At 53.2% G+C, this 13,157-nt stretch overlaps 1 long non-coding RNA gene across 1 annotated transcript; it reads left to right on the top strand.

The window, feature by feature from the left end:
* Positions 1-9,100: 9,100 nt before the first annotated feature.
* Positions 9,101-11,431, top strand: LOC149911899 (uncharacterized). Its single transcript, XR_016462752.1, has 3 exons — positions 9,101-9,321; positions 10,598-10,731; positions 11,334-11,431. It is a non-coding gene; the product is annotated as an uncharacterized LOC149911899 (long non-coding RNA).
* The last annotated feature ends 1,726 nt before the right edge of the window (positions 11,432-13,157 follow it).

Below are 13,157 nucleotides of genomic sequence, written 5' to 3'. Positions count from 1 at the left end.
GCCTGGGAATCCCACTGATATTGAAACAGTTCAGCAGTGGTGCCCATGGTCAGAACGCCCTGCGGCGGCAGATCCTGGCATTGACTGTGAATGGAAGAACTGACAACAAATCGCTCGATATCAAAATTGACCCGGTGGATATTTACAAGCGCCGGGAGACCCAGACGGGATCTCAGAGTTGCATGGCCAGGTACAGAAGTTGTTTTACTGGTGGTTTTTTTGTTTGTTTTCTTTTGCAACGTTAAGGATTGTTAATCATTCCTCGCCATCCTTGGCTTCACTGCGCCCTCCTGTCCAATTGACACCAGCTTTTTCATCACCTCAGTTGCCTTCAAAAAAAAAAAAAAAAGCATGACAAAATCAATTTGATGATGACGTTATTTATTTATTTACCGATATTCTTAAGCACTTAGCAGAGTTTTGCTGGGCATAGAGAAGTTTTCCTTGTTTTTCTTCGTCTTGTTCCAACTGACGTAATTCTCTCCTCCCTCAACCCCGACCTAACTGCGTTTTTCCTCTGCCCTCACGAGAGAGAAGGAGCGGAGCGCCAGAAGCTGCGGCGCGGCTCCGCGTCAGTCCAGTCGGAGCTGTTGTTTCCGCGGTCTCTGGTGCCCCCTCGTGGCCAATCGGTGGAATTGCGGCCGCGTATGTTCGGTGCCGCAGGCAGCAGTACGCATGCGCGCAGGCACGCGGAAGTGGCGTACGTACGTTCTCATCGCTCTGCGCAGCGAATCTGCCGAGCTTTGTTAGGGTTAGTCCTCCAGGCAACAGCACGCATGCGCCAGAGAACTCATAAATAGCTTTCAAATCTACCAAGCCCTGAGATGCAGTCGAGCAGTCAATTCCTGCTGGCTCAGCAACGGTTTTCTCTCTTGCTGTCGGAAGTGCTCCTTGTCTATTTCCTCCGACGGTCTGACGCTCGAGCCTGCCTCGGGAACAGGCACATGCGTAGTGCGGTGCGGAGGGTGGCGCTTGCGCAGTGCAGCGTCTAGGCTTGGGCACGCGTAGTGCTCTGCCGAGAGGGGCGCATGCGTAGCGCCGAGCCGCTACCGGCACATGCGCACTGCAGTGCCCGGGCTCGCGCGTGCGCGTTGCTCTCCCGAGGCTCGCTGCTCGCGGGTTGCTGCCGCGTCGGTGCTGCTGCACGCCAGTACCGCGACCGCGACTCTCCGAGCTGCTCGCGTTCCACTGCCGCTGGGAGGGCTTTTAAACGGCTGGGGGACGGTGCAGGGCTGGGGGTGGAAAGGGACTTTGCTGGTTCACCGGGGCGGAGAGGAAGTTGGATGCCACGAGGCGCTGAGGGGCAGCTGTGAGCCCAACCGGTCCGCTTCCGCGTGGGCTTGGGCATAAAAGGGCGGAAATAGACGAGGGGCATCCTGGATTAGAAGGGGGAGAATATCGCTGGGCCGGCGGCCCGGGAATCGACTGCTTGCCCGTCCCCGTCGTGGTCTGTCGAAACAATTGCTGTCTTTAAGTGGACGGGCGCACGGTCGCTATTAGCTGGAGGACTGATCACCATAGAGAGCGGCGCATTAGCTGCGCAGAGCGGTTAAAACGCCACTTCCGCATTTGTACGCGCATGCGTTGTGCTGCTTGCGGGACGCGGCGACAGACAGCGGCAGTTCCGCGCATGGGCCACGAGGTGGCAGCAAAGACCGCGGAAAGAACTTTTCTGACGGGATCGGCCCGCGTTTTTCTCCCCTGGCGACCCGTTCTCTCTGTCTTGTGATGGCGGGAGAAGAGCGCGAAGTTGGAAGCGGGGGCGTTGTGGGGGGAAAGACGAAGAAAAAAAGAGAGAGACTACCCCAAACCCAGGCAAGCTCTGCTAAGTGCTTATAAGTAGCTGTGAAAAAATAAGTTCTTTTTTTTTTTTTTTTTTCTTTTTGCCAGCATCTGTTGCATTGTTTCTAAATGTTCACAGACCAAAATGCAACTGCCCGGCAAATTTAATGATAACGAAATTAAAGCCCATTGGCAGAAAGCGCGGGGCCATATTAATGTTCACTCAGCCTCTGTCTTGTTCCTACTTTTAATGTATTTTTCCCTTTCTTCAACTCCAGGTTTCATTTTTGGCTTTTTATTCTTTTTTATGCCCTAAAATTTAGGCCCCAGCAGGTCTACGCAGGCAGTCACAGCACAGAGTTGCTGTTTTGAGATTAGTGTGGACCATTACAGCGTTTCCACAAAGACTAACGAAAACTGCAGTTCTCCACCTAAGTTTGCAGATGGAAAAAATTAATTCACCTGCATAGAACGAATCGATGCGTCACAGCTGCCATCGGCAAGATGGCCCGAGAGCTGTGCGGGTCTATCAGGCTCAGCTGCAGCTTTTCATCTTTTCAGCTGCCCTTCTCTGGTCCTCCTGCAGCTGGACAGATAGCCCACAAGGGCACGGGGTATACGCAGGCCCTCCCCAGCCAGCTGCGGCAGGCGCTCCTTTTTTGAGGATTACTTGTTCACATACCCAGTTTCCAGCTCATTCCCTTTGGAAAGCTTTTCTTGCGCTCCATGTTACTAGCGCACAATAGAAGTTAAGCCAGTTAAGCCTCTCTCAAGCCCAAGGAGTCCAATGTGCAAGTGTTTTTTGTTTGGGTCTGTCTGTTTTTTTTCCGGGTGTAGGGGGCAGGGGGTGGGCATTTGAGATAGCTGAGCTGTGTGAAAAAAGTCAGTGTCAGAAAGGCCTCTCTCTGATGCCAATGAATATGTCGTTTCCTAAAGCCTGGTCAGTCTTCTCTGCTGGTTGCAGAGAGTTGAGCTATTACGTATGGCCAAGACGAAAGTGTAATCAGTGAAATAGGTGGAGTTGCTCCTTCTGGTAATTTAATGCCTCACCGTGGTATAGGGCGGATGAATGCTGGCTTTGTACCAAAGCACTTGGTAACCCTGAGATTCAAACCTTAATGCTTTCCAGCAAATTTATATTTTCAGGTAGTGCCGCAGAGATGCGGTGACTATTGTTCACGTATTTTCACGTGTCACTGATTACATGGGTTTTCGAAACAGGCACAGCAGAAAACTATTCTCATTGACCGGAATGATTTCTAGTAGGATTCTGTTGTTTTTGCCTCTGGGCCTTGTGTTAAAATAGTAATTTCTGGGGGCTGGCAGGTGCTATCAATATCAGAGATGGGCAAATAAGGCATAAATCTGTGTCCTATAGTAAGTTGGATATGAGCGAGCCGGGTACTTTATTATGGGAAATTGTAAAGCTGTTTTTCTAGGAATGGTGCAGCTGTGTCTCAGTTGTGTGCGCAGTTGGTGTCTAGACTAAAGGAGACTTGTTAAGCGCTCTGCTGACACGTAGGGATGGATGGAAAATTACAAGAGGGAGCTTGAGCATGTATGTATAGAATGTAAGGACCTGCAGTTAAGGATTTGGATTGGCACCTGAGTCCGTGCCTTCAGATGATGCAAGCGCTATGCCTTATCACCCAGTGGAAACGGTCAAAGAGCTGCTTTGGGACAGAATGTTTATATTGCTCAGGAAGTGTGGCCTTCCAAGGTACTTCAGGTATCCCGAAGAACAGAAGCAAGCAGTAATGATTCCTTTCTCTCTCGATTCCAATACTTGTAGGTAGTGCGCTTGAGAAAGACTTTGGAGGCTTTCCTCAGCCTCTTGCTTTCCTCATACCTTTACAAAAGCGGACTGCCAGAAAACAAGAAGACTTCACACGTGCGTTTTGAGTTTGGTTATTTTATGGTGTTTTTTAATTTTTTTTAGATTTTTTTCAGTCCAAATGTAGTAAATTCCCAGTCATACAAGTGATAAATTTTCAAGGTCTTTGTGCCGATGGACCATGCTTCAGTTGAACATCAAGTGGAGCAGGAGGTATTCTTCATCTATGTGGATGAAAATATGGAATCTTGATGGGATGCTGCCGTATTATGGAGAGGAATCTCCGCATCCCCCAGGCTCAGCCAATACACGGACACAGATTTCTGGATGGTGACCATCACTTTCTGCCACCGCTCCTGCTGCCTAGTTGCTCGTCATCGTCGGTATCCAGCAGGAGATCACGAAGCTGTGGAGGCACAGTCGTATCCAGGTCATCATCTGAAACTTCTTCCACCAGATTGGAAGGGACCAGTCCTCTTGTGCCATCCGTCAGCTCTCCCAGAAACCAGCCATCTTCATCTACGTCTCCGAAGATGTAAAGGTATTGTCCAGCAGTCAGTGGAAGCTCGTTTTCTGGGTCCTCATTAGGGCCCTCAAAAGGATTGTAGCTGTGACGAGCTATGAATCTTCGAATTAGTGCTGGTGATCGTCTGCGAGAATGCAGGCTGCAGCTTGCCATCAGCCACCCTCCCGACTTCTCCAGCCATTCCTGTTCTGGATTTCCGTGCGGCTCCAGCTTTTTCCCACTCTCCTTTTCCAAATGCTGCCCCTGCAGCTGGTTGGCTTCCTCTGCCTTTTCTGGGGCCCCTCTGGATGTGGAAGAGGCCTCCTTGAGCTGCCGGACTGTTTCCCGCAGCTGCTTGGTAAGGAGGCTGAGCGTATGCGTCTTGTCCTTGAGCCGCTCCACCTCCTCCCTCATCTGCTGAGAGCTTCTGCTCCTCAGCAGGCAGTTCTCCTCTCCAAGGAGGCTGCATTGTCTCTGCAAGTCCTTCAGTGCCCTCAGCAGATGGGCACTCTGCTCCCGCAGCTCCCTGTGCTCAGGTGGGCAGGCCTGTTGTTGCTCTGCAGCCTGAACACCCGCTTCTGCTACAGCCCGACGGCAGGCTGGCCTTTGCCGTGTGCGCGGCCCAGCGGCTGCAGCCCTGGCCCCGTTGCAGGAGGCGGGCGGCTGCCCCTGTCCGTGCTCCAGGATGTAATGCAGGAAGCGTCTCCTCTGCTCCTGCAGTTCGCGCTGGAGGCGCAGGACGTGGGCGGCCTGCTCTGCACAGGGCTTCCTGCAGAGCTGCCGCTGGACTTCCTGCTGCAGTCTGTGGGCCTCTCTGCTGCTCTCGCCACTCAGCAGCTCCTTTGCTAGCTGCCGCAGCAGATCCCGTACCTGGCGGTTGGCGTTGTTGCACCGCTGCTGCAGCCGCTCCTGCGTCTGGCGGAGCTGGGCCTCCTTCATCTGCAGCAGTTGGCGGATGTCCGCCTCCCGCTGCCTCTGGCTCTGCTCCCGCAGGCGCTGCAGCTTTGACGCCCGCTGTCGCTCCCAGTTGGAGCGCAGTCGGTCGGCCAGGAGCTGCCGCTCCCGCTCTGCCGCCTCCTGCAGCTCACGTCTCTCGACGGCCCGGCGGCGCTGCATCTCCTGGGAGCGGAGCCGCTCGCCCTCCAGCTGGGCCCGCAGCGCCTCCAGCTCCCGCCTGTGCTCCTCCCGCTGTGCGGGGCAGGCAGGGGGCTGGGCCGGGCCCCGGCGCAGAGAGGGCTGGCAGCACTTTGCCTGTCTCTGCGGCATGGTCGCAGGGACCTGAAGAGACCCTCAGCCTCCAAAAGCTGTGGCCGAAGGCCGCTGAAAGCTACTCTCCTTCCTGGGGCCTGCAAGGACAGCTGCCCCTGGCCCCGTAGCGCCCACTGCCTCTCGTCCCTGTCGCAAGGGTGTGCAGACAGTGAATGCCGTGGGGGGGTGCGCCCACAGTCTTCTATGCTGTGTGCCTGCCTGGCACGTAATGGAGGGTGGGGCAGCGGCCTGCAGTGCTATTGGGCAGTGCAGCCTTCCGGCCTAACTCACAATGAAGGGAGGGTGGGGCTATAGGGCGGGGCGGCCTTCTGGCCCCAGCTCAAAATGGAGGCTGAGGCACGGTGGCTTCAAGCTGCGTTGGGTGGCAGAGACGTCGCGGTGTTGGACAGAACTGCCTTCCGCAGCACTGGGCTGTGTGCATGACCTTTTGTGGTGCTGGAATATGTGGACTTCTCTGGCACTGGAGAAGAAAAGCAGGATGCCATCCAACTCATTGTGATTTCCATTTCGATTCCCGTAAAGGAACTATCTCACCATACCTACCAGCCAGTTAAAGGAAGCTAGTTGCAGGCGTACTCTGCTTAAGGAGCTGCTGGGGCAGATGGCCAGGCTGTCACGAGAAAGCAGCAGCCTGAGGTGCTCCTGGGAATCTCTGAGGGAGACGGATAGGAGGTGGTGTTGTGGGAATCAAATGTTGTTTCTGCATTAGAATTGGATAATATTTATATTTCGTGAACTCCGTTGTCATAGTTCTTTTGGGGAGTCCTTCTACTTAACTTGGGGAAGATCTCAGATAGTTTGCATCACTTATCGTCTAGCCAAATCTTCCCAGGAATGCCCGCTCTGTATATAGGTGTATATATGTATATTTTGTCACACACATTGCAAGAATATCCTGCACGAGATCAAACCGGAGAAGGCTGGACCCTGTGTGGGGCTGGTGCTGCAGTCCAAAAACTGGGGTGGAAAGACACTGCTTTGAAGGGGTTGGGTATGCTCAGCCCTTTCATCCCCCAACATGTATTGCCCCAGCCCCAGCTCTCTCAGCCTGTCCTCACAGGTGAGGTGTTTGATCCGGAAGTGGTGCGCGCACGGTCCTGCTCCTCTGCGCAGGCACCCCGCCGATCTGCGTTATGCTCGGTCCTCCGGGAAGTAGTGCGCATGCGCCGTCCAGCTTTCCAATAGCATCCATTTCTTCGAAGCCCTGAGATGCAGGTGAGCAGGCAATACTTGGACCGCCGGCTCCGCGACACTATTCTCTCTTTTCCAATCCAGAATGCTCCTTGTCTATTTCCTCGGGCGGTTTTATGCCCCGGTCTGCTTCCAGAACGTACTGTCTAGGCGGACCGTGCACCCGCCGCTTGCGCAATGAGGCGACGAAAAAAGCGAACGCGTAGGTGCGTGCCCGAAAACGAGCGTACGCCGTAATCCGCGCGCGAGAAGCGCATGCGCAGTGCCGTGCCAAGGCGGCCGCACGCGCAGTTCGGTGACATGCTTGCCGCATGCGCACTGCAAACGATGGCGCATGCGTTTTGCGGCCGTGAGGAGAGCATGCGCATCGCGGTGCCGAGACTCGCGCATGCGCAGAGCGGTGCGAACGGTCGCGCATGCCCAATGCGCTCTTGCAGCTGGCGCGTGCGCAGAGCACTTGGCACATGCGCATTGCGGGGCACAGACAGGCGCATGCGCCGTGGCGGGCAGAATCCGGCGCATGCCCCGTTCGGAGCAGAATCCAGTGCGCGCGTAGTGGTGTGTGGTTTTTTTTTTTTTTTTTTTTTAAACCACTGGCGCATGCGTTGTGCTTTCTCATGAACCGCGCGTCCGTACTCCGTGCTGTTGTCTCGAGAACCGCGCCTGCGTAGTGCGGTGCCTAGAGAGACTGCCGCGTGCGCAGTGCCTAGATTCGCACGTGCGCGTTGCTCTCGCGAGACTTGCTTTTCCAGGAACGCTGCGGTGCAGAGCTGGGGCTGGAACGGGACGTCTGCTCCTCCACCGCGGCGGCAAGCACGTTGGGTGCCACGAGGCGCTGAGAGGCAGCCCTGAGCCGACCCGGTCCGTTCCCGGGTGGGCTCGGGCATAAAAGGGCGGAAATAGACGAGGGGCATCCTGGATTAGAAGGGGAGAATATCGCTGAGCCGGCGGTCCGAGAATCGGCTGCTTGCCCGTCCCCGTAGTGGTTTGTCGAAACAATTGCTATCTTTCAGTTGACGGGCGCGTGTTCGCTATTACCTGGAGGACTGATCACCACAGAGAGTGGCGGATTAGCTGCGCAGAGCGGTTAAAACGCCACTTCCGCGTTTCTACGCGCATGCGTTATACCGCTTGCCGGCCTAAGCAGCGGGCAGCGGCAGTTCCGCGCATTGGCCACGAGGTGGCAGCAGAGACCGCGGAAAGAACTTTTCTGACGGATTGCCGGGGACCCGCGGCGCAGTCCCTGGCGATTCGTTCTCTCTGTGTCTCGTAATGACGGGGGCAGAACACGAAGTTAGAAGTGGAGGGTGTGTGGGGGGAAAGACGAAGAAAAAAGAGGGAAACTTCTCCAAACCCAGGAGAGCTGTGCTAAGTGCTTATAAATAGCTGTAAAAAAAGAGGTTTTTTTTTTTCCTTTTGCCAGCATCCGTTGCATCTTTTCTAAATGTTCGCATTACCAAAGTGTAACTGCCCAGCAAATTTAATGATAACGAAATTAAAGCCCGTTGGCAGAAAGCACAGGGCCGTATTAATGTTCACGCAGCTTCTGTCTTCTTTATACTTTAATGTATTTTTTTCCAAGGGCCTTTCTTCAACTCCAAGTTTCATTTTTGGCTTTTTATGACCCCACACATCAACCCCGTGTCCCCACATGTCCCCTCATGTCTCCTCACCTCCCCCCACACTACCTGTCCCCCTTCGCTCCGTGCCCATGTCACCGTGGGGTTGAGGGCAGGGTCAGGGATGCCTGTGGGGTGCGTGGAGTCCTGGGAGAAGTTGATGGCTGTGCGCAGTGGGGTGATGGTGTCCTCCGCACACGGCTGTGACAGTGGGGTGGGGGTAGCGCCCCACAGGTGGGGGTCATTGCCCCCAGAATGGGGCTTGTGCCCCACACACGTGGGCCGCTTGTATGGGGAGTGCATTCTGGAGATGATCTGTCTTTTCTCCAAATCTGCAGTGACTTCAGCAATCCCCTGTCGTGCCGCAACAGAAATGGGGTCCTGCAGTACGTCAGTGATCTCTGACTCGAGGAGTGCAGGGGCTGCACGAAGTACGCACTCTACAGCCTCCCGACTTCTTTGGGGTTTGGGATCGATGTTTGAGCCAAAGGGCTTCACGCTGCCATGCGGGCAGGTGCCAGGTTCACCCACTGAGGAACCAAATCCTAAAATAATTTCACAATGGTCTTTAATTGCTGTGCAAGTAGATGACACAGATTTCTCACTGGGGAGCCAAAGCTGACCCTGGCAGTTTGGCAGACAGCACTCGCTCCATTCACACCGGTAGTCTCAGCCCTTTTGTTGCACATGCAGCTTCTCAGCATCTTGCTGTATCAGTATAGAAATCTGTGCTCCCCTATTTATTAGAAATGCCACCAATTGCCATTGAGGACAGACTGGAATCAAAACATGTGGACCATCCTAGCTTGTCCATCGATAACCCCCTCCCTCCCCCCTTGCCCAATTGGCTGCCAGTCATTACTTCATTACTTTTTTTTTTTTTTTTTCATGCTTTTATGGGAACTTTGAGATCACAGCCTGAAGCAGTGACGGAGCACCTGGTGAGGGGTGTAGCCCTGCAAGCACAGGTGGAAGCAATGCACCTAGAGAACCAGATGAGGCTGAGCCTGGCTCCAGCCCCTCCCTCTCCTCATTTAAGGGCTGGCAGCCCCAAAGGCAGGGTTTCTTCCTGGAGACTGCCTCCTGTGGATTGTTGGGTGAGCTCTGGTTCTTGGAAAGAGGTAAGTGATCCTTTCTTTTTTGCAGGGTTTTGGCTTCTGCCTTTCTGTGGGGATCCTAAGTTGGTTTAGAGTAGCTATGTCCGCTATGCCTCTCCTTATGATGCCTTCCAATTGTTCTCTGAGGGGAGTGAAGGGGTTATCTGCTTTTCTCTGAATTGGTAATGAAGAGACTGACGTTCATTCCTCTCTTTTACTCTTATCTCATGTCTGGAATGCTTCAATCAGCCCCAAGGTAATGCTGGTTGGCTGACTGAGCATTGCAACTCTGGAAACGCCTGGAGCTAATGTGCTTTTCTGTAAAGAGATTCTGCATTCTCCAGGTTTCCTTTGCAACTCTTTTCAAGCCCAGTACCTTCTTGTGAAGTCTCCGTTCCTCTTTCATGACTCTCATTGCACAATCATCGACCTGGGACTCCAAACTACCACACTGTCCCAACCTATTTTATGACACGTTCCCTCTGTGTCCTACTTGTGTCTTTGTGTTCTCCCTGTGTCCTCTGCCCCTGTCCCCTCTGTGTCTCCTCTGCCACGGATTAATTCCGCCCATGCTGAGTATTGTTTAAGGGCGCGTATTTAAATTATGCTCCGTGTCTCTTTGGATCCCGTTCTGTTTTGCAGCTCGATGGGGTTTAAGGGTTTCTGGGGCTCCTCTAGTTAGTGGTTTAAGCACTGTGAAATCTGTGGAGCAGATAATGGAACGCCATGAATCCCTTGTTCATGCATCGCTTGTATGCAGGTGGGTTTGGTGATGGCTGTGGGACGCTCACTTAGAGATGGAATGGGGGTCACAAGGGGCTCGCCTTGCTCCCTGGGGTTTATTCTTCCAGCCCAATAAGCTACGTGGCTGGTGATAGAGTGAGGTGCGTGTATCAGGCTGGGACCTGAGCTTAAGAAAAGCCCCAGCCCCAGTGGCCGTTTTCTTCATCCTCGCTTAGTGTAATGCAGTCTCCGCTACTTGAGCATACTGAACACGAGTATTCTGTTCCTGTTTTGTCTGGTTCTCTCCTAGACCTCCCTTACAGATTTGTCAGTAGTAACAGATGTCAGGGCACAGTTCTCAGAGCACGTTGTGGCCGACCACCCCAGGGTCCTAGGGTTCTTTCTGTTTTTATGGCAGATCCGGCTTCGTCTTTCTAGGAAACAAAGGATTGTCTTCTACTGGACCACTTTGTCTGGATCACCCCAGATATCTCCATCCCAATTGTCAGGGGATGCTGTTAGTTTCCTAGTCTGTATGATACCCAACCTCCCCACCCCTCTTCCTTCCATCCCCTAGCCCCCATTCAATAGCTAGCTCTGCCGCTGTGGGACCCACCAGTGTGATGAAGCAGTACCTCTGGTGTGCTGAATACTGGGACTGGCACAGAGAGGCTCTATGGCTGATGTGAATCTTCCCGACTGGACTACTTGGTGAGTTTCCCCGGAGCTGTTGAGCACACAGGCTTCCCCACCTACCCTGGTTGCTCACCATGCCATCGATGTCCTTTGTGGACATGGCTTCAGGTATCATACCAGAGACTCCTTAGAGTCGGAAGCGACCATTTATGATGATCTAGTCCGACTCACCCACAATGAACAGGGACATTCACAGCTAGATCAGGTTGCCCTGCGTGTCACCTTGGAAGGGACAGGGCATCCACCGCATCTCTGGGCAACCTGGTCCACTGCGCAGAGTCACAGAATGTCCCGGGTTGGAAGGGACCTCGAGGATCGTGGATCTCCAACCCCCCCCCCTGCCACATGCAGGACCACCAACCTCCCCATTTCATACTAGACCGGGCTGCCCAGGGCCCCATCCAACCTGGCCTTGAACACCTCCAGGGATGGACGGGGCATCCACAGCCTCTCTGGGCAGCTGTTCCAGCACCTCACCGCTCTCTCTGTGGAGAACTTCCCCCTGCCATCCAACCTAAATCTTCCCTTCCCCAGCTTAAAACGTTTCCCCTTGTCCCTTGCTATGAAGGATATTTTCCTTATATCTAACCTAAATTTTCCCTCCTTCTTTCCTTTAGCTCCCCTTTGGGTATCGAAAGGCTGTTACCAGGTCACCTCGGAGCCTTCACTTCTCCGGGCTGAACAGCCCCAGCTCTCTCAGCCTGTCCTCACAGGTGAGGTGTTTGATCCTTTGGTTCTTTTTTTTTTTTTTTTTTTTTTCCTTGTGGCCGTCCTCTGTATGTGCTCCAACGGGTCCATGTCCCTTCTGCACTGAGGGCTCTTCATATGGACACAGTACTCCAGGTGAGGCCTCTTCAGCACAGAGCAGAGGGGCAGGATCACCTCTTTTCACCTGCTGACCGCACGTCTTTTGGTGCAGCCCAGGATGTGGCTGGTTTTCCGGGCTGGGAGGGCACTTTGCTGGCTCGTGTACAGCTTGCCATCCACCAGCTCTTTTGGGACGGGCCTAGGCTCAGCCCTTTCATCCCCCAGCATGTATTGGTAGTGGGGGGTTCTCTTGTCCCAGGTGCAAGACACTGCGCCTGGATTTGTTGAAGCTGATGAGGTTTGTCTGTGCCCGCTGCTCAAGCCTCTCTGGGTCCCTCTGGTTGGCGTCCCATGTCACTGCTGGCGTGTCGCTGCTCCCCACAGCTTGGTGTTGTCAGCAAGGTTTCTGAGTTGTGGCTGATAAGACGACTGCCTGGAGTGAGTCAAGCATCCTTCAGCTTGAACCAGGTCCAAGTGTGCACAGCAAGAAAGACATGGCCTTCATCAAAAGACCACCAGATGACCCTGAGAGATACCTCGCATGTGTAAAAGAACTGAGACCTGAGGCTAGAAAAAATGTCAATCCTACTGGGGACTCGCTGTAATAACCCAGCCTTTTCTTGGACTTCCCCCAGACGGCGAGCTCGGGCTTTACAGGCTAGAGGTGGAGCTAACACAGAGACCTCTGGATTTTCAAAAAGGAACAAGAAGGCTGAGAATCGGGTGCTTTGTTTGACGTTTTCACTGGCTGTCCTACTTAAGGATTCTGCCTGTCCATAGGCACGTTTGGTTGGTTTGGCTGGAACTTAGGAGCCTGGTGCTTATGCCTTCGGTTCTTTGTGATACAGAGCTGCGCCCTTTGCTGCCCAGACCAAATGCACGTGTTGTTGGAAGAGATTACTCTATGCATTTTACTTTTTTTTCTTTAATGCTTTTAAAGAGTGAGAGTGGTATACGCCTTCAAGCAGGTAACATATGAAACTTGTTTGTTTGTTTGTTTTCCTTATGCATACCTCGCATTTCATATCAATTCTCCCTTTGGGTCAAAAGTAGACCAAATCCTTGAAACCGTGCCTGGGAATCCCACTGATATTGAAACAGTTCAGCAGTGGTGCCCATGGTCAGAACGCCCTGCGGCGGCAGATCCTGGCATTGACTGTGAATGGAAGAACTGACAACAAATCGCTCGATATCAAAATTGACCCGGTGGATATTTACAAGCGCCGGGAGACCCAGACGGGATCTCAGAGTTGCATGGCCAGGTACAGAAGTTGTTTTACTGGTGGTTTTTTTGTTTGTTTTCTTTTGCAACGTTAAGGATTGTTAATCATTCCTCGCCATCCTTGGCTTCACTGCGCCCTCCTGTCCAATTGACACCAGCTTTTTCATCACCTCAGTTGCCTTCAAAAAAAAAAAAAAAAGCATGACAAAATCAATTTGATGATGACGTTATTTATTTATTTACCGATATTCTTAAGCACTTAGCAGAGTTTTGCTGGGCATAGAGAAGTTTTCCTTGTTTTTCTTCGTCTTGTTCCAACTGACGTAATTCTCTCCTCCCTCAACCCCGACCTAACTGCGTTTTTCCTCTGCCCTCACGAGAGAGAAGGAGCGGAGCGCCAGAAGCTGCGGCG

This window comes from Phasianus colchicus, unplaced genomic scaffold (assembly GCF_987193195.1).
Source record: "Phasianus colchicus unplaced genomic scaffold, bPhaCol1.hap1.1 HAP1_SCAFFOLD_53, whole genome shotgun sequence".
NCBI classification, from domain to species: domain Eukaryota; kingdom Metazoa; phylum Chordata; class Aves; order Galliformes; family Phasianidae; genus Phasianus; species Phasianus colchicus.
The sequence above is the reverse complement of the archived record's forward strand: the minus strand, read 5'-3'. Positions and strand labels throughout refer to the sequence as shown.